Source organism: Bos indicus x Bos taurus, chromosome 12 (genome assembly GCF_003369695.1).
Source record: "Bos indicus x Bos taurus breed Angus x Brahman F1 hybrid chromosome 12, Bos_hybrid_MaternalHap_v2.0, whole genome shotgun sequence".
NCBI lineage: Eukaryota > Metazoa > Chordata > Mammalia > Artiodactyla > Bovidae > Bos > Bos indicus x Bos taurus.
In genome coordinates, this window is record NC_040087.1 from 2,037,750 (window position 1) to 2,057,955 (window position 20,206).

Here is a 20,206-nt window from a genome sequence, read left to right on the forward strand (position 1 = left end):
GTGATCTTAGTGAAGCTGCTTAATCTCTAGGTACATCTCCATTTCAGCACTTTTCACCATTCCTTCATTCTTTGCACTTATTTTACTTATTATCTTGAGTGCAATTACTTATAAAGCTACTTCTTGCTTTTTGTAAGAATGAGTATCAGAATTATGGGATGGACAAGTTGATATACTTCTTTTCTTAAAAATATTTGTTTGTTCTCCTGAAAGTAAATATTTCATGGAAGAGTTGCATGAAGGAGTTTATGCATGAATTTGTTTTTTGATTCTGCTGCTGCCATTTAGCCACATTGTGATTAAAATGTGTGTTTGTAAAATGCAAACAGGATAACTACAAAAAAGATGTGAAGTGCTGCTCTAAATTCTTTCTAAGGAATGAAATTGGTTATAGAAGTTAAACACAACCATGTAAGATAAATGAGAATTTACCATATAAGCATCAGAATCTGTACAGAATTTCAAATGACAGATCCATAGAAAGATGCCTAAATGTCCTCTTTGAAAATTGAAGGATAAAGGACTAGGAATTTCATGGAAAAAATGGAGAAAAGACACAAACACAGCTCACCAAAAAGGTATAAAAATAGTCCACAGTATATGAAAATATTTTCAATAAAAATATATTATAAATATCAATTAATTAAATGTTTCACACATAATTAGAGAAATTCTAATTAAAACAACACTGAGATACAAGTTCTCATTATGTAATTGGTGATATTAAGAAGTATGACAATATATTCTGTTGACCAGGCTGTGGGGGAATAGGAACTCTCATACATGGCTGCAAGAATGTAAAATAGTTAAAATGAATCAGGAAGTATAGGAAACTCAAAACACTCCAGGCAACAAATTTGGAAAAGAGTGTTGGGACCATATATTATAAGGCTAAAGACAAAGAACTGTACCCAATATCGTTACTAAACTTGCTTTTCACTGTGATCTTCACTGGGTTTTCACTCACAATTTAGTAACTTCATTATGTGTATTCCAGAATGGATTAAGTAAATAAATATATTGCAGATCATGAGAGTTTGGCTTCCCACTGCTGGAGAAAGAATGAGGCAGGCTAGAACAAACCACGGGGTGGAAATTTGGAATCAGAGGTATCAGTAGGAATTCACAGTCTTTAATATATTCAGAGAGAGAGGGAAGAGTGTATGTGGAATGTATGTGTTAGACATACATTATACTAATATTTCTTATATTTTGTCCTTACTGGAGCCTAGAAACAGTGACATTTCAGCATTGAGCCCACCTGGCACTCAGATTTTGGTTTTAAATCATTATCCAATAAAAGGAGTATATTCTTGGCTGATTCCAGAACTGAGGCAAGAAAAATGCGAGAGGAATCTGAAATGTATTGTGGTGTCAGAGAGTAAGGAAATGATGAGGACATGTGAAAAACACAAAAGTTCACTTGAAGGAGCTTCCCTGGCTAACGCTGGGGAAAGGAACAATATTAATAATGAGACTAATAGGATATAACCTATAGAATGAAATAAAATTCCATGATTCATACTGAGAGAAATAAATCATTAATACTTTTATGTGAAACTTTTTCCCCCACAGTATCTTCTTCTATAACAGTAAGACTAGAAATATTTATCTTGCAATATTGTTATGAGGATTAATTAAGAGAAAGGGTTTGAAAGTACAATTCAAACTACATGAAAGGTGTCTACAAATTAATTTACTTTCCTACCTAGAGGGACAGGAAAGGTGGGAGGTGGGAGGGAGGTTCAGGAAGGAGGGGACATATGTAATTTACTTTCCTGCCTCATTTTCTTTTTGTACAATCATTTCCTAGAAAGCCAGAATATCACAATTTTGAAGTGAAATGACTGTGGAGTTTTGATTTAGTTTTAGAAACATGATCTTACTATTTTTTTTTTTTTTTAGCAACCTCCTTCAAAATGGAAGCATATGCCTATTGACTTGTCAGTGATTGTTAGCCTAGAATAGTCTTGAGAAATTCACCATTTCCGCATGAATTCTGCCCCGGCTGCTTCTTACCTCCAGGTGCGTTCTGGAAGTGATGCTGAGACTGGAGCCTCAGAACACGCGATCCTGCTGCCTGCCCTGGACAGCTGGCCGTTAGAGAGCACTGCAGGCCTGCAAGAGGCGCCTGTCCTCTCCTTGGAGTTCAGCTCGCTGGGTAAGCAGCTGTCATCTGAACAAAGACGCTGATTTCCCGTGGAGGAAGTTTCAGCTTGGTTGGAAACTTTGGGTGGTCCTCTTTCATGGTTGTTAAAAAGAGTCTGATGAAGCCCTATTTTCTATGCATGTTGTCCTCTCCTTGATTTAACATAATCTTCGAAGGCAGAGAATGTTTATACTTTTCTTTGATAATCCCTTAGCATCTAGTTTAATAGTCTGCACACTGGACTTGATACTATCAAGCCAGTTTTGGGTGCCAACTAATCTTAGGATACAGATATAAATCCAGTGTTCCTTCTGTTAGAGGGAGATAACCCTACCTGCCTTTTACATATTATATAGAGCTATGTAGTCATACTATTTCTTAAAGTTAGACAAACACTCTGTGATTTTTTAATAAGAGCTTTGAACTCTAGCATAAGGGTAAATAACTCATTGAATATACTATGACTTCACTTATTCAACAAATATTTATCGAGCCTTCATGATACCCTGGCATTGTATTAGTAGTAAGGGTAAAGAAGACTTGCTGCTGCTGCTGCTAAGTCGCTTCAGTCGTGTCCGACTCTGTGCGACCCCATAGACGGCAGCCCACCAGGCTCCCACGTCCCTGGGATTCTCCAGGCAAGAACACTGGAGTGGGTTGCCATTTCCTTCTCCAATGCATGAAAGTGAAAAGTGAAAGTGAAGTCGCTCAGTCGTGTCCGACTCATAGCGACCCCATGGACTGCAGCCCACCAGGCTCCTCCATCCGGGGCAAATAAATGGTAGTATCTGCCCTCAGTGGGCTTGCATTCAAATAGAGTATAATAGCTGTGTAAGTAAGTGTAGCAAAGTGCCATGGTATATGAGCTGTGATAACTACTTCTACAAGATACACTGGGACTCAGGGAACGTCCAACAATTCCCCTGAAGTTGTTGAAAAAAATGTCAGAGAAAAACTATCAATTTGAGCTAAGTTGGAAAGAGAATCTTGCACAGCATGATGAAGAGGTAAAAGGGAAGCTTGACTGAAAACATGGAGACCAGTGAGGGGGACAGTTCCAAAAGTATTGGCTGGAGACAGGGCAATCTGAAGCAGCAGGCGGGCCCCAGCTCTGTGCAGGGCTCAGCCAAGGGTCGAGGGCAACATGTATTGAATGTGTGAAAGAGGACACTAATAGAGATGATACATGTTAGAGTGGATGTGACAGGAAATCATCGTTCATTCATTTAACAATCATTTATTATACATCTACTAAATGTCAGACATTGTTTTAGGTAATGATTTTACAGAGTTTATAAAATAGAGTCTGTTTTCAGGAAATGTATACATACTGATGGGAAAGGACAATAAACAGTCAAATAAATATTGATATAAGTCAGATGCGTATAAGCGATGTGCACAAAAGTGAAGCAGATGAGGGCACGAGGGGCAGCAGGGGAGTGGGCTGCTGATTTTATGTCAAGTGGCTGGGGATGGTCTTTCTGAAGCTTTCTGTATTAGCCGAGAACTGAAGGAAGGAAGGTGGGGAGATGAAAGGTGCAGAGGAAACAAGAAGGCTCGTATTTCTGCACAGAGGGAGGGAGGGAGGGCAGAAAGGCAGTGGGGTGGCAGAAAGGAAGAGTGGGACGGATGCCCTGAGCAGACCGTGGGAGGACGGCCTCCAGGAGCTCTGTGTCCCAGGGGAGTGCACAGATACTGAAAGGGGCCCTGGGGCCTCCACTGGCAGCTCCTTCCATGGCGGAGGTGGCATCTCCAAGGGCATTCCGGGCTCCTGAGCCCTAGGCCGTTGAAAGGGAAGACTCAAGTGTCTTCTTTGTTGGCTTCCCAGGGCCACCTGAACAGTTTGGGAAAAGCAGACTGAGGCGGTGGCAAATGATGGCCGTTTGGATATGTTGAATTTGAGTTTCCTAAGGGAGGGCCAAGGGGGATGGTTTATGTAGGAATCTGTAGCTCAGGAAAGACTTGGAAGTGGACAAGAGTCATGTGCTCCTTGGTGACAGTGATCTGTGGGGAGGTACGTGGTCACCAAAGGAGGAAAGAGAGGAGAAGAGGACTAACGTCAGCTCAGGGGAATTACCGACATTTTAGACAGGGCAAGAATAAACAAGCCTGCAAAAAGTCTGAGGAGGAAAGTTGGGGAGCAGGAGAAACGTGGCATCATAGAAGTCAAAAGAGAAGAGATTCCTCAAGAAGACAGGGATGAGGACTTCTCTGGCCGTCCAGTGGTTACGACATGGGTATCACTGCTGTAGATCTGGGTTCAGTCCCTGGTTGGGGAACTAAGATCCCACAAGCCATGCAGTATGGAAAAAAAGAAAAAAACAGCACATCAGGAATAATCAACATTGTCCAGTGAGAAAACACCAATGGGAAGTGAGAACACAAAGATACTGAACGTGGACTCTTTTTTTTTTTTTCAAGAAACTTGAAACATGTAAAGGGAAGATCAGAGAGTCGACAGCTGGAAGGAAGTCAAGGCAATTGAGGTGAGGCAGTCTATGTTTTGTTTTAAAGCTAGCTGATGCTTAAGCAGTTTGTAGCCTTTGGGGACCAAGTCGTCCCTGAGAGGAATCTAAAGGTCTAAGAGAGAGAGGAGATAACTGGGTAAACGCTCACAAGAAAGGAGAGAATGGAAAGAAAGCAGTTCATTTGGAAGACTGGTTTATAAATAAGAACTCTCACTCTTCTTACTAAACTATGATGCTGTTGTTATTTAAAATGTGAATATTTCATCCAAGTTTTTGGAATATTTAATAAAAAAATTGTGGATTTTTACATTAATTTTGCTATCTTGAAACATTGCATTAAAGTATTTATCTTGATTATGAAGTTTTTGTCCTTTAAACTTTGCACCAGAAACAATCACCCTAGTCCCAGCCCTATTTGAAACAGACACACCTTATCTACCAATGAAAATGTTGTTAGGATTAATCATCAAGGAGAGAGGCTAATTCTAGAAAAGCACTGGAGACTAGAGGTACATTAGCGACTTAGGCAGAGATGAACACTGCCTGTATTCAGAGATGTAAAGGTCCCGAGTTCCAGGAAAGCAGACACATTCAATGGCGTCCCTAAAAGGCCACAATACAGAAAGGCACCAGCAAGTAACACATCCCTCCCACACACAGGTAGGCCTGGCCTTGGGCATGAGCACATATGATACTCACCATTAGATGCTCACTAACTCACTCTTCTATGATCTAACCCTCTAACTTCAGTAAAATCTTCTTTCTACCAATGACAAACTATTGCCTAGCAAAAATATCCCAGACTCTAGCTAATAAGTTCACATATCCCCCAATTGTGGACCCATTCAGTGCATTTTCTCGTTACATACATTCCTTTCTTTTCACCTAACTCAATTTATGTCCTTCCTCTTGGGACAGCTTCTTCTCTATCTCTGTCCGATATGTTTATGCAATCGATTTATGAGTTCCATATCTTTGCTGCTTTTCTAACAATGTAAGGTGTTACCCACACAGTTGATTGACACAGTGTTTTTATTTTTTGTTGAAACCTAAGTACTCTTGCCTGGAAAATCCCATGGATGGAGGAGCCTGGTGGGCTGCAGTCCCTGGGGTTGCTAAGAGTCAGACATGACTGAACGACTTCACTTTCACTTTTCACTTTCATGCATTGGAGAAGGAAATGGCAACCCACTCCAGTGTTCTTACCTGGAGACTCCCAGGGACGGGGGAGCCTGGTGGGCTGCCATCTATGGGGTCGCACAGAGTGGGACACGACTGAAGCGACTTAGCAGCAGTAGCAGCAGCAACTCAATTCTTCATTACTACTGATTTTCAGTGTTCACTAGTGATCACTGAAGAACAAGGGAAACCACTTGTGACCATCAGAGTTCACAGCATTATTAGAAAATAGCTAGTTGATGGGAAACTGTCCCACAAACCAGTCGTGGAAACTTAAGTCAGGGTTTGGTCAGGCATCCACAAAGAAATAGACATCCATTGACACTGTCTTTGCCAAGAATGTGATGGTAAACATTTAACAACTAGCTCTCCAGAAAATAAAAAAGCCCTAACTTTTTTGTACTGAACAATTTCCATAGCGTAAATGCTCTTGCAAAGATTGATTTCAAGTTGCCAACCTGATATCACTGAATGTAGAATGGAAAGAAGTCACAGAATAGCATAACCTTCTATGAAATTTCTGCCATAAACACAATAAATGCAGGCAGTTGTAAAATAGCAAAGAAGTGACGAATTTTGAGTGTTTATTATTTTTAAAAAATTAGCTTAGTTCTAAGTTTACACAATTCAATTTTTAAGAGTGGCTTGCAACATTTTTGAAAATTTAACAATCATAAGGAGCCTGTGTGACAGAGCTCCAGGACAGCCTTACTCCTTACTACCCTTAGTGAAAAGGAGTCGGTTATAAGGAGACAGACATGAAGCATAAACCTCCTTATTGATAAGACTAGCAGCAGCTCAGGGGAATGGTGCAGGCCTGCATGGAAGGAACAATGGCAGAGAAACTGGGAGACAGAGCAAAAGGAACGTTTCAATGCAAGGGTTCAAAAGGAAAATGCACAATCACGACTGTCTTACCCTCTGAAAAATTCCTGATGCATTGATATACCTAGTTTTGTGCTATACAAGTAAGACCATGCTACTGTATTTGCCCTACTCCACTAGTCTGCTGGGTAACTTTTTGTTTAGAAACTTGAAAAGCTTTTCCTTTCTAGGTTTACAAAAAACCAGTATTTCACTCTGGAGTTAGAAAATGGGGCTCATTGTAAGGATGGTTAGTCTTCTCAAAAATAATACAAGGGGTTGTTATTATAAAATAATGCCTCTAGGATCCTTTTTTTAAAAAATGTATCATGCTTGGGTTGGAGGAAACATTCCATTCTCTCCAGTCTTATGTCAAAGTCAGAGCAGTTTGGGAGAATGTCTTTGTACCATCTTTGGGTGGGCCATGGTCTGGACCCACATTTCCAGTGATCAGTCCCCAGAATTGAAAGGCCTGGACTTAGGATGTGTGCAAACTAATTACTGAGGGGAAGCTCATTCTGGAGAGAGGCAAGAAAGCCAACTGCTTATTATGGGTTGCTCCAGAACTCCAGCCTGTCAAACCTTGGCGAAAGCAGAGAATGCAGACCTGAAAATGCAGTCTTAAACCTGCAGCCATTTCTATGCCTAGTGGCAAAGCAGAATACTGTAAAGCAACTTTTTCATGAATGTAGCTATTATATATTATTATTTTCTATTTGTGTGCTACTTAATAAATTGTCATCCTTTGAGCAAATTGCATGTTGATTGCTTCTCTATTCTGGCTATGAAGTCTGCCAGTCAGACAAAGCATTCCTGGCATAGGGCGGTGGTTTTCCAACAATCTTCCTGATAGGAGAACTTCCTAAACTGTTCCTCTCTGCTGTTGACTTCTGAGTAAGATTTTATTTGATAAAAGAGTTTCCCCAGCTCAAAAGTCAAATTCAGAAACCACTGGTAAGAGAGAAAAGAGTCTGTACCTGTGTTACATGACAAAAGTAAGAAAGGATTAATCTGGAAGCATTGGAACATCATTGTTGGAATTTATACTTTGATACAAGCCAGTTGGTTTAAAGCTAAAAGAGATGTGAAAAAAGCCCTCAATATTAAATTGAAGATTGTTGTCCGGATATCATTCTTACTCAAGGACTATTGATTTTTTAAAAAATCAAGCTGTTTAAAAATGTTGTGCTAAGGATGAGACCATATTCAATGACAAATGGACTGCATAAACTGTCTTCCCAGAGCCTTATCAAAGCTTTTCACATGGTGCTTGGATAGTTCATTTTTTGATGGGCAGAATCTGAGTCGTGCACCCTTATCTGGCTTCATTATTATGGATATGAACATGGTTCCCGAGACTCTCACTGGTTCCACAAAAGGAGATTTTTAAAAAGGCAACCTGATAAATTCCCCATTCAATGAGAGCTGAGGAGTGTTTTATTCCACTGTACTGTAGTTTAAAGGCATGTGACCTGAGTTTCTGCAGGAAGTTGTTTTTAATAGGGAGACTATTTAGGTTACAAACCTTGAACCCTCCTTCTCTTCCTCTAAACTCAATTTAAGTGCTTTTCCCCTCACATCTATTTATGCAAGAGAGCCTGGAATGAAAGAAAGGAATCTGGAAAGAGGAAATTGAGAGCCCTGCCAAACACCTGGAAAAGCATTTAAGAAGAACATGCAATTCACTTCATACGAATTCAGATCCATCCAATTCACATCTGAAAAAAGGAATAGTTTTTGATCTGAAGCCCCAGAGGACCACATTTCTACTACTGATGCTCTCCAGTGTGTGCCTTGTTTTTTCATGACTCAAAAGTTGAAAAGGGCTTAACTAGTCAGTCAGGAAAGAAAGAATCTTATCATTAGGGTAAGTAGTATCGGGCTCTCAGTTTCTTGGCAAGGATATTCACTACAGGCTGGGCATTATGCTAACACTATCCGATTATTTCTTATAGCAACTCCAAGGAATGAAACCTTATTATCTCTACTGTGTAGGTTAGGTAATTGAGGTTTAGAGATATTATATGATTTACCCAAGGTCACTCAGCCAGCAAATGATAGAAAAAGGATGTGACTCGCCCAGCAGTGGGACCCCAGGCCTGAGCATTTCACTGCAGATCCTACCACAGTAGAGGTGAAGGAACCCGTCAATGCAGGGATGGAGAGACAGCAAAGGTCAGGAGCAATTGTCCTTTTCCTCGTAAGGGCTATTTTAGGCCTTGCTTCTTAGCATTCATCTACACACTAGAATACTTTTTGTTTCCATACATAATGCAAAATTGTCTACATCTCTAAAATTTTATTATGAGCCTTATGTAATAATTTGTATAAGGTCAAATTTGCATAAGTCAAGTGTTAAATAACCCGGTTAGCATCTGCACATCACTATCTGTAACTAAATAGAAAGGGAAATGAGAAAGACTGGTAGGATAGGTTTTTCACACAGAGTCTGAGAGAAAAAGGATTATAGGGAATAAAAAAGCGGGTATGGAGAGGCAAACAGAAACTCTGAGAAAGGAACCCAGTTGAAGGGAAGAACTTGACTCTTTAAAAAAATTTTTTTTAATTATGAAAGTATGATATATTTTGAGCTTCCCCAGTGGCTCAGCATTAAAGAATCCACCTGCAATGCAGAAGACGCAGGAGATGTGGGTTTGATCCCTGGAGGAGGGCAAGGCAACCCACTCCAGTATTCTTACCTGGAGAATCCCATGGACAAAGGAGCCTGGCGGGCTACAGTCCATAGAGTCACAGAGTCAGACAAGACTGAAGTGACTGGGCGCACACAGCACATGATAACATATTTACAAGAAACCTGGAAAATACAAAACAAGGTTACATATAGTTCCACTATATCTTACAATTATTTTTTACATAAATAAATTTTGGGTAGATTTTTAGTTGGAGTTTCAATATCAAACTCTCAAAAATCAATAGAATGAATACACAGAGAAGTTGAAGGATATAGTAGACCTGAAAATTACTGTGAACCAATTCAACATAATTAAGATTTATACAATTTTCACATAACAATAGGATACAAATTCAAGTTCCCATAGACTGTAAACTAGGAGACACTGGAACATATCCACGGACATAAAACAAGGTGCAAAAATTCCATTGTCTAAAGGTAGAACTTAATTCTTAAGTCAATTATAAAAATTCACATGCTAGCCTGGAGCCTTCTCACTTCTTTTTCTCTTTCTCCTTCTTTCCTTCCTCTCTCACACTCTGCCCTCTTCCTACCTCCCTCTTTTCTCTCTTTCATTGCTTGTTTGATTATTAAGCTCTTTCAGATTCTCAGAAACATAAATATGTTCAGGACAGCTCAACCACGGTAGTTACTTATAAGAATACTGGAGAAAATAAGGAAATAAGAAAAACAAGGAAAAGTCCAGCATTTAAACCACCAGGTCTTGGGAATAATAGCTCTCTGTTCCGAGTAGGACTGCAAGGACACTGAGAACAGCATTCAGCGGCTCACAAGGTTGCTGTTGGCCCTCCCCACATCAGAGAACTCCGCCTCTGCCTCAGCTTCTGCTTCACTCAAGATCACAGATTCTACTTACTCTTTCTGCCTCATGGCATTTTCTTACTCTTGACTTCAACTATCTCATAGTTTTTTTTTTTTTTTTTTCCCTCCTGTATATATCACAGCTTTTGACAAATCATACGAGAAAATCTGGTTTAACTCATTCTTTTATTTGAAGAATATTTAGCATGAGACACTTCTCTTATATGTTTCCTGGACACCCATTTCCTCCCTGTATTGAAGACTTTTCAGAACATCTGACCAGTTCTCAAGAATCCCTTTAACTATTCGTCTACCTCCTTGTCATTTTGTACATGATCCCACTCACCTGTCAAACAGACCAGTCCCAAGACCAGCCGATCAGAGTTCCTCCTCTGGCAGCATTGAGAGAATGAGCCTATCCAGGTAGCTGGGTTTCTAAGTTATATAAGAAGGCTGTCTTCCTTCTTGCCATGGACTGTCTCATTTGTTCCAACCCAGACAGAACTCAGTTCTCTATCACCATTATCATTACAAATACCTGGTCATCAAATATCTTTCAACTTCTGTAATCTGTTGTTAACGAGGAGAAGGGTAGTCATGCAGTTTCTTCCCTCCTCCCTGTCCTTTCTAACCCTGTCCCTCCTCAGTCACACTCTTCTTGGTTTATGTGTAGATTTTGTAGCACTCAGCTTGTGCAATTTGAGCATGTCCTCAGGGCTCACCCACTCAGCCCACCAACTCATCCGAGGATTACTTCAAACTAGGTATTCCTCTTCAGAGGAATCCTAGGCAATTTATTTTCCTTAGATAGCTTTGTTCTTGGGAGCTGTGACCAGATTTTTAACTGTGACCAGTGCTTTAGAATAGCACTCAGACTGGTGAACCATCTTGGGGAACAGATGAAGAGAAGCAGAGAGGAGAGTCAGAAAGAACACTTCTGGTGGACAGTGTCTCTCCAGTCCCTGTCTCTGTCCTCTCTAAGGTTAGGCTGCATTCTCTCCCTCGGGTTCTCTGAAACAGCCCGTTAGTTAACAATTCCTTCTTTGCTTAGATAGCCTAGATTAGCTAGGCTATCTATCTGTCAGCCAATAACCCTAAGTAAATACTCCTCTGTCAAGAAAGCCTTACTTTTTATCACCACTGCCAGTTATGTCTGTGCTCTTTCTTGACTTAAAGCTTCTCAAGGGCAAGGGCTGCATTTGTCTTGCTCACTGTTTTATTCCCAGGACTTAGCATGTTTCCTGGATACTTAATAAATATATTTGGATTGACTCTACAGTTATCGATTACCACCTGCACCAAGCACTGTGAATGAAAGACAAAAGACATGATCCTCACAGTGCTTAGAGTCTGTGCATCCTTGCTCAGCCCTGTCCGACTCTTTGCAACCCCGTGGACTGTAGCCCTCCAGGCTCCTCTGTCCATGAGATTCTCCAGGCAAGAATACTGGAGCGGGCTGCCATGCACTCCTGCAGGGAATCTTCCCTTCTCAGGGATCAAACCCATGTCTCTTACCTCCTCTGCATTGGCAGGCAGGTAGGTACTTTAACCGCTAGCGCCACCTGGGAAGAGTCTAGTTGCTTTCAAATCAGCCCAGTTCTACTTCTACTTTAAGTGTCCCTTGTATTAGTGAGGACTTTTTGAGCTTTTGTGAAGGAGGTAGGGTTGGCTCGAGTGATCAAATCTCACAAGAGGCAAGGATAAAACTGGGCTGGGGGAACAGCTGGAGCCAGGGATAAATGTGGCCAGGACTTTTCTCCCTTTCTTGTCTCTGTCTGTGGGTTAACTTCTCCACATCAGGCTTACTTCCTCCTGATCTGTGGTCCATGGGGTCGCAAAGAGCCAGACACAACTGAGTGACTGAACTAACCTGATGGAAGAGAGACAACCAGCAGTCTTCACGCTTACATTTTCCCAGCTTTATCATGAGTTTCCATGTTTACAATTTTTAAAGTACTGGGGAGGCCTTCCAGTTGGCTTGGATTTTGTTTAAGGCACTTCTCTGGGCCATCACTGTGGAGAGAAGGTACCAGGATTGTTTCAGTTTGGGTGTCCATCCCTACACCAATCACAACCAGCAGGACCTGTCAGCTGGTGGCAGACAAACTAATAGGTGTCTGCCTATTCCATCTCCTTGACCTCACATGTACCAACTCCTTTCCCTGACTTTATTTGACAAATATCTATTAAAAGCTCATTTAGTGCAAAGTATTGTGCTAGGCTATTAGATTAAGCATTTACATTTAATGTATCAAAATTAAACTTTTTAAGGAAAGCAAACATGTTTCCTTAATCCCTACAGTCATAATTCAGTCTTTTCTGCATTTATTTTTCAGAGTCAGTGTAGCAAAACCTTCAAGCACTGGTTTATTGGGACCATCCTAGTACACATGAGTCGGGTGATTTTTATCTTTTGTTCCTATCCTTGCCATCTTTAATCTGTCAGGCAGTCCTGAATCTATACCATCAGGCTTGTTTGTTCTACTTCTCTATCCTTTTATCATGGTTCCATTAACTCACATCCAAGGGTGTCAAGAGAATAAATAGTCCAATAAAACAGAAGAATATACTTCCAGTTTTAAAAAGAAAGAAGCATACAAGAAATACATAAATCATACCATATGACAATAGCCTAGAAGATTGCATGGGAGGATCTTTGTGCTTTCTGCAGGAGAAAAGAAAAATGGAATTTCCGTGCCTTGCATCAGCACTTGACAGCTGAATATTGGGCAGTAAAAGGAGGAATGGGTGTCAGGAATGATTTTGCCTGAAATAAGCACAAATCCATGGAGTATGACCATATGTTTTCCCTGGCAATCATCTTATAATTCAGGATAATTTAAATCTAGCCTAAACCTACATTTTATCTAAGAAATTCTTAATCATAAACATTTCCTCCTCATAGAACACAGTCTCTTACAACATGGGCTTGACACGCAACTCCCTATCACTTAATGTCACACCTATGTAATGGACACTCGTGTCTCAATGAGCTCTTCCCAGATAAACAGAAGGCACCTGTCCAAGAGTAATAAACACTTGGTACACAGGTTGCTAAGAGCACAAATAAAGATAAATTTGTTAGCCTGACCTAAATGTTCTCTGGATCTCAAATTAATCTAATGTTATCTGTCATTTGGCACTTTCTCTATCTAAACTGAAAAGACCACTCTATTGTCAGGGTCTCATCACTCTTTTTCAAGAAGTAATTGTTCTTTTGCCTCCTGGTGCCTCCCTGCTGCTTCAATGGGGTACACTGTGAGCTCTAAATGTAGCACCCAGATTCAAGCAGAATATAATTCAAAGTCATTCAAAATCAAATGTTGGGTTCCTGGAGTCAATGCTGATGTAAGGCTAAGCCTAACATTTAAGGGGAATTTTTTTTAGATTTTCTACATGACTTGAATTAGAAATTTATTATATTAGCATTTAAAAATGCACTTTAGAATTCTCAATTTAAAGTCATAGTTTTACAGTTGAGGAAACCCAGACTCCAAGAACTAATTTCCCCAAGGTCACACAGACCTTAATGACTGCCAGCTTATTTTACCTTAATTATAGAGAAACTGAAACTATTTAACTGCTCAAAATATGTTCTATACATTTTAATTTGTTTAGTTATGACAAACAAAGAAATTTTCTCTGTCAATAGAAAGCTGGATTAATGAGCAGCCAACAAGCTTACCTGCCAACTTCTGTAGATATTCACAAGTTAATAATTAGTTTTCCTTTCTAGGAAATAAAGATTCATACACCAGTCTCTAAGAAGGAGAAGAACCACTGAGAAGGTCACCAGCTATAAATAGAGAAAACTCGTGCCCCAACCTCCCCATTAAATAAGAACACTTACACTAATATTATTACTACTATTACTATTTAACATAATATAACCTCTGATGTCCTCCCAGAGCAAGTTCTGGAATGAGGTTTATAGCTCTTAGGGACAGATTCTCCTTTTACAACCAAAGCTTGTTTGCTGTTGTCTAGAAACCTGGTGTTTGAAAAAAGTCGCTTACTGACAACTATGACCAAAATGAAAGCTTTTCCTCATCTGAACCTAACCTGATCTTCTGCCTGAAACAGGCAAGATAGCTTTACAATAGGACAGAATCACACTGCAAGGGTCATGTGACCACTGTGTGCTCCCTGCAAACCCTCCCAGGCTTGTGAATTTCCCTTGTTTGCCACTTCTGCCACTTGATCGGTCCTTCTACTTCACCTACCCTCTCCACAGGATTGCCATACAGTGGTACAGATTTTTCCCAAGCATCTGCCCATTTTATTTGTTTAGAAGCAACAGTTCTCCAGCTGACTCTGTTTGTCCTCCTATCAGGACCAAATGCTCTTAGGGAAATTATTTTTTTATTATTATTATTATTTTAAACTTTTCCCTCTTAAGATAGTTTATATAATCCTGCATTTGTTTAACATCAGAGTGAAATTTAAATAAAAGGAAATTTGCTAGCCTTCCTATGTTCTACAGGAGGCAGATGATAAGAATTGTAAATCCTGTACTACACAGCACTGAAACAGAATGCACATGTGCATCATGGAGGAATCTCCCAGCATAATGCTTAGCAAGAGAAATGGGACACAAAGAGAACATGCTGAGCAATCCCATATTTGTCAGTTTCAAAGTCAACAAACCTAAGTCTATGGTTATACAGGTCAGAGAGTGGTTGCCTTTGGCTGGGGTATCAGCCATCAGTGGGCATCAAGAACCTGCTGGTGACGCTAGAAAAGTAGTGTCTTGATGTGGGTAGCGGCAAAAATACCTTATATAAGTACTCACCTAGTGTAAACGTGAATTGTGTACATTATGATATGTAAATATGCATGTATTCTGCTTTAAAAATATATCTTTTTTTCTTAACTTTTGTTTCAAGATCCAGTGATGTTCTTGATGTGATTTATATAAGAAGCATTCCTCAAGGTCAGGTTTCCCTTTTGGCTCAGCTGGTAAAGAATCTGCCTGCAATGAGGGAGACCTGGGTTCAGTCCCTGGGTTGGGAAGATCCCCCGAAGAAGCGAAAAACAACCCACCCCAATATTCTGGTCTGGAGAATTCCATGGACTGTATAATCCATGGGGTCACAAAGAGTCAGAAATGACTGAGCCACTTTGCCTTTTATTCCTCAAGATCACCATTACTGTAACTATAAATTTCTTTTTCATGGTGCACAGAGTCTGTTGTCCCAGCCTTGATCAGTGAGGAAGCCTATGTTTACCCCCACCAGCCTGGTTGCTCTTCCAGGAGACAATGTTAGCCAGGCTGTTCTGCAGAGGATGTGGGCTCCCATCTCCCTCCACTGGGCTGCATCTTCCAGTGTTGTTATGATCACCTGGTGTTTTCTCCTGGTCAGAATTATCTTCTAGATATCCAGAGTACACACACATCTTTATGGATATGCCAGGAAAATCCAAAAGAACACTCAGAAATTTTCCTTCAAGTATTTTTAAAATATTTTAAATATAAAAGCATCACAATACCAAAGAATATTGTGTTCGATTCATAATCTTAATAATTAATGAAGGAAATGAAGGAGTGTGATCCCAATGATTATAGCATGCTAACTAATCACTTGGTTTCCTGTGTCCACGTTCTTTGTCCATCCTTGTCTGTACATACAAATAATTTAAAAGATATAGTCATATCATATAGGCATTAAAACAGGTACACAGATAAATAGAATGTAAGAGAGTCTTTCCAATCTGGATGTCTTTTATTTCATTTTCTTGCCTAATTGCTCTAACTAGTACCTCTAGTATAACACTGAATAGATGTGGTAAGAGCAGATATTCTTGTATTATTCCTAACCTTGGAGGATCTAGTTTTCCTTCTTTAAGAATGATGTTAGTTGTGGATTTTTAGACATGGCCTGTATTAGGCAGAGGGCATTCTACTTTCAGTTTATTGAGTTTTTTTTTTTTCATAAAAGGATATTAGATTTTGCCAAATGCTTTTTCTGTGTCTGTTGAGACGATCATGTTGTTTTTTTCTCTTCACTGCATTAATGTGGTATAATATATTGAATGATTTTTGTGATTGAATTACCCATGCTTTGAGCGGATAAATCCTACTTGGTTATGGTGTATTATATTTTTATATGTTGCTAGTATTTAGTTTGCTAGTATTTTGTTGAAGATTTTTGCATCTATATTTATAAGATATTGGTCTGTAGTTTTCTTGTGATGTCTTTGTCTGGCTTTGGTATCAGGGTCATACTGGCTTCACAGAAAGGATTCTTGGACTTCTACAGGCAGCATCTGATGGCAGGATGTCTCCCAGGCATTGGTTCCTGGGCTTCCTGCCTTAGAAGTGCAGCAGCCAGCACCAGGGGAAGGTGACAGGCTTCCCCAAGGATGGTTCTTCCAAGCCCGTGTACCTCTCAGCTTTCCTTGGCTACCAGGCTGGCATGACCCATGTTGTGAGAAAGGTTGATAGACCAGGGTCCAAAGTGCATAAGAAAGAAGTTGTGGAGGTTGTGACCATAGTGGAGACTATGCCCTTTATGACTGTGGGCACTGTGGGCTGCACGGAAACCATATGGGGCCTCCAGACCTTTAAGTCCGTCTTTACCAAGCATATCAGCAATGAGTGCAAAAGGTGTTTCTATTAGAACTGGGATTAAATATAAGACAAACACCTCACCAAATACTGTAAGAAGTGACAGTATGTAGAAAGCAAGAAGCAGCTGGAGAGGAACTTCAGCCCTCACCCAAATGTGCCTGCTTCCTCTATGCCAGAAGAAGGCCCACCTAACGGAGAGCCAGGTGAACAGAGGCCCTGTGGCCAAAAAAATTGGACTGGGCCCATAAGAAACTAGAGCAGCAGGTCCCTGTGAACCACATATTTGAGTAGGGTGAGACGATTATTTGTCATTGGGACGACCAAGGGCAAACACTACAAAGGGATCAGCAGCCATTGGTACACCAAGAAGGTACCCTGGAAAACCCACCAAGAGTTTCACGAGGCTGCCTGTATTTGGGTGTGTCATCTTGCCTGGATGGTCTTTCTGTGGCTTGGGCTAGGCAGAAAGGCTGCCATCACTGTACAAGATCAACAAGAAGATCTATAAGATTGGCCAGGGCTACCTCATCAAGAATGGCAAAATAATCAAGAACAATGCCTCTACTGATTACACCCAAAAGCATCAGCCCTTTGGGTGGCTGTATCCACTGTGGTAAAGTGACCAACGACTTTGTTATGCTCAAAGACTGTTTGGTAGGAACCAAGAAGAGAGTACTCAGCCTGTGCAAGTCTTTGCTGATGCAGACCAAACAGCAGACCCTACAGAAAGTTAACTTCAAGTTTATTGACACCACCTCGAAATTTGGCCATGGCTGCTTCCAGATTGTGGGAGAGAAGAAACGGTTCATGGGACCACTTAAGAAGGACTGAATTGCAAAGGAAGAAGGGGCTTAGTATCGGAATAGATTGTACAACTGGCAGAATCTCAATAAAGTTAATTTCCAGTGACAACAAAAGAAGAAAGTGTTCCCTCTTCTATTTTTTAGAAGAGTTTGCAAAGGACTGATGTCAATTCTCCTTTAAATGTGTGGTAGAAATCATCAGGATATAATTTCCTTTACACATTTAAATGGTATGGTATTAACACAGTGCTGCTTTAGCTTGTATTTCTTTGATAACTAGCAAGGTTAAACGTCTTCCCGTATGTTTCCTTATTAATTATCTCTGTTGGTATGTACTGTTTGTTCATATCCTTTCCTCATTTTTATATTGGGGTCTCAATGTTTTTCTTATCAAGTTTAATGAGCCTTTTAGAGTCCAGTTCAGTTCAGTTCAGTCGCTCAGTCGTGTCCGACTTTTTGCAACCCCATGAACCGCAGCACGCCAGGCCTCCCTGTCCATCACCAACTCCCGGAGTCCACCCAAACCCATGTCCATTGAGTCAGTGATGCCATCCAACCATCTCATCCTCTGTCGTCCCCTTCTCCTCCTGCCCTCAATCTTTCCCAGCATCAGGGTCTTTTCAAATAAATCAGCTCTTTGCATCAGGTAGCCAAAGTATTAAGAGTTTCAGCTTCAACATCAGTCCTTCCAATGAACACCTAGGACTGATGTCCTTAAGGATGGACTGGTTGGATCTCCTTGCAGTCCAAGGGACTCTCAAGAGTCTTCTTCAACACCACAGTTCAAAAGCATCAATTCATCCATGCTCAGCTTTCTTCATTGTCCAATTCTCACATCCATACCTGACCACTGGAAAAACCATAGCCTTGACTAGATGGACCTTTGTTGGCAAAGTAATGTCTCTGCTTTTTAATATGCTATCTAGGTTGGTCATAACTTTCTTTCCAAAGAGTAAGCATCTTTTAATTTCGTGGCTGTAGTCACCATCTGCAGTGATTTTGGAGCACAGAAAAATAAAGTCAGTCACTGTTTCCACTGTTTCCCCATCTATTTCCCATGAAGTGATGGGACCAGATGCCATGATCTTAGATTTCTGAATGTTGAGCTTTAAGCCAACTTTTTCACTCTCCTCTTTCACTTCATCAAGAGGCTCTTTAGCTCTTCACTTTCTGCCATAAGGGTGGTGTCATCTGCATATCTCAGGTTATTGATATTTCTCCTGGAAATTTTGATTCCAGCTTGTGCTTCCTCCAGCCCAGCGTTTCTCATGATGTACTCTGCATAGAAGTTAAATAAGCAGGGTGATAGTATACAGCCTTGACATACTCCTTTTCCTATTTGGAACCAGTCTGTTGTTTCATGTCCAGTTCTAACTGTTGCTTCCTGACCTGCGTATAGGTTTCTCAAGAGGCAGGTCAGGTGGTCTGGTATTCCCATCTCTTTCAGAATTTTCCACAGTTTATTGTGATCCACACAGTCAAAGGCCTTGTCATAGTCAATAAAGCAGAAATAGATGTTTTTCTGGAACTCTCTTGCTTTTACCATGATCTAGCAGATGTTGGCAATTTGATCTCTGGTTCCTCTGCCTTTTCTAAAACCAACTTGGACATCTAGAAGTTCACAGTTCACGTATTGCTGAAGCCTGGCTTTGGAGAATTTTAAGCATCACTTTACTAGCATGTGAGATGAGTGCAATTATGCAGTAGTTTGAGCATTCTTTGGCATTGCCTTTCTTTGGAATTGGAGTGAAAACGTTTTCACTGTCAATCCAGGCATACACACACAGGTGCACACACACACACACACACACACACACACACACACACATATATATCAGACATACCTAATCCATAAGGTAATATCCTCCCTCTGAGTCCCTGCTGATGGTTCCATTTAGGGAGTCAAACTTGCTGAGTGCCATGCCTACATGCTCAGCTCAACACAACATCTAATTCAACTTCCCCCAACTTTTTTACACAAAGTGTTAAGTGTTAGTGTAGTCGCTCAGTCGTGTCCAACTCTTTGTGACCCCATGGACTGTAGCCCACCAGGCTCCTCTGTCCATGGGATTCTCCAGGCAAGAATACTGGAGTGGGTTGCCATTTCCTTCTCCAGAGGATCTTCCTGACCCAAGGATCGAACCTGGGTCTTCCACATCACAGGCAGATGCTTTACCCTCTGAGCCACCAGGGAAGCCCAAAGGAAACATCAAAATGGAAAAGAAGCCATTTAACTAGTATGTATCTTGAAAAATTCATTCAGTTCACCATTTTAATGAAAAGCTAATGAAGAGGACTTGAGTCTTCTATAGGGACAACATTGGTTTAATAAGACCAATTGGCATATGGTCTGCTTAGAGGATTTTAAACTAAAATGTTATTCCCTACAAGCCTATAACAATGCCTGGACAACCCTCGTTAGAAAATGTGTTATTTGTGATTAGATTTGGAAAAGACTTATCCCATATATATTTTGTGTGGGTTATGTGTGTGAAGGTGAGTGAAGGTGAGTGGACTGTGGGTGTGTGAGTTTAAATGAAAGAAAAGGAAGTAAAACACATAGTTTTTTTTTTTTAATTCCGTAATTTTTTAAATAAAATTTTATTTACTTTCTTAAATTTCTCACAATTTAATATTCCACAGAGGCATTTTTGCTAG

At 40.5% G+C, this 20,206-nt stretch overlaps 1 pseudogene; it reads left to right on the forward strand.

The window, feature by feature from the left end:
- The first annotated feature begins 1,992 nt into the window (after positions 1-1,992).
- LOC113902074 lies at positions 1,993-17,600 on the forward strand (annotated as a pseudogene).
- Positions 17,601-20,206: the final 2,606 nt, after the last annotated feature.